Source organism: Tursiops truncatus, chromosome 14 (genome assembly GCF_011762595.2).
Source record: "Tursiops truncatus isolate mTurTru1 chromosome 14, mTurTru1.mat.Y, whole genome shotgun sequence".
Classification (NCBI taxonomy): Eukaryota; Metazoa; Chordata; class Mammalia; order Artiodactyla; family Delphinidae; genus Tursiops; species Tursiops truncatus.
Genome location: NC_047047.1, coordinates 43,981,987 through 43,983,838, shown reverse-complemented (window position 1 = coordinate 43,983,838; position 1,852 = coordinate 43,981,987).

Sequence of the window (1,852 nt, the reverse complement as noted above, 5' to 3'; positions counted from 1 at the left end):
CGGGCCCAGCTGCTCCGCGGCATGTGGGATCTTCCCAGACCGGGGCACGAACCCGTGTCCCCTGCATCGGCAGGCGGACTCTCAACCACTGTGCCACCAGGGAAGCCCAGGAAGTTTGAGTTGAAAGGAACCCCAGAATTTCAATCCTGCAGGCACTTCTACTGGAATTTGCTGGAGCAGTAGGAAGGGGGGAATATGGCCACAGGGACTGCACCATGATCAGCTACACCGAGTTCTCCAACTGACTGGTTGGGGATCCATGGGTCAGGCCAAGGTGTTCTGTTTAGAAAAACTGTGAGAATGCACTTGTTTTGGAGAGAGTGGGTAACATTAGCACACACTCAGCTAATGAAACATTTTAACAGCTCAGCTAATAGACATTTATGCTTAAGCCTGGAGAGAATGGAACGGAGGAACCTTGGGTTCTAGGGAAGGTGAGGTTCCCAGCATGGAAACCTGAGGACATAGGGCACCAGCAGGGCAGGGAACAAAGGGAGCCTGCACCCTGAGGGTGCTCCAGGGCCTGCTCAGAAGAGGGTAGAGCATAGGGTCCAGCTGACGGGATGCCAGTGTACCTACCTTTACCACAACTTCTACCACAGTAGGCCAACCTTTATTTTGCACATAGGATTTCTGTAATTTTCTTTCACTTGGCTTTAGATCACTTGAAAACCACCACCTTATACCAATAGCACTGAGTGCTGTCCATGTTCTCACCTCTGTGTTAGATGCTTTCTTGGTTATTCATGTAGGACCCTCTTCTCAAGGAGTTTACAGTCTCTCTGAAAATCCCAGTTTTATCTAATGGCAAAAAGGAGAGAACAGGACTTCCCTGGTGGCACTGTGGTTAAGAATCCGCCTGCCAGTGCAGGGGACATGGTTCGAGCCCTGGTCCAGGAAGATCCTACATGCTGCAGAGCAACTAAGTCCACAAGCCACAACTGCTGAGCCCGAGTGCCACAACTACTGAAGCCCGCACGCCTAGAACCTGTGCTCTGCAACAAGAGAAGCCACCACAGTGAGAAGCCCGTGCACCGCAACCAGAAGTAGCCCCCACTCGCCGCAACTAGAGAAAGCCCACATGCAGCAATGAAGACCCAACGTAGCCAAAAATCAATCAATAAATATATAAATTTATTTTTTAAAAAAGGAGAGAACAATAGGGTAGCACTTAAGTGCTAAGTGTTAGGGGCTAGAAGTGAATCACAATTGCAAGGAAAGAGAGATCCCTGGGTTATGGCGGTGAGGGGCCATGTCAAAAAGGTACGGAAATTTCTACCCAAAAAAGTGGCATTTGAGTTGAACCTTAAAGGAGAAGAGGATTTGGAAAAGTGAGGAGGGTATTCTTAGCTTTGAGAACAGCATGAGCAAAGGTATAGGGCCTGTTTGGAAAGGCCTGTTTGGAAAATAGTAGATAGAGAAAACATATGGATGACTGACAGTGTTTTCCATTTTCTAAATTACTTATTCAGACTGTATCCTGAGCAACAACAATTTCCCGTGGTTTATAAATAGGTCCCAGTTATTTTAGTAGAATGTAACGCTGATGATCATTCATGGAATGTTCCACAGAGACTTCAGTTTCCCAAGGGCCAGGAGAAAATATATAAATGTGTAAGACACGGTGCAGCACATGAAACATCATACATTACCATAGGTTCATCAAGCCTAGCACAAAATTTATGCAGAAACTTAGTGCTACTAACCAGGTAATTGTCTCTCTGTCTCATTCTCCCTCCTGGATTTGTTCCTGATTTACTATGCAAAGTGCGTAAGGCTTCAGATGACATGTACCTCTGGATACAAAAGAACGAGAATAGAAATTGGGAGATTAAAAAAAAAAAAAACAGGC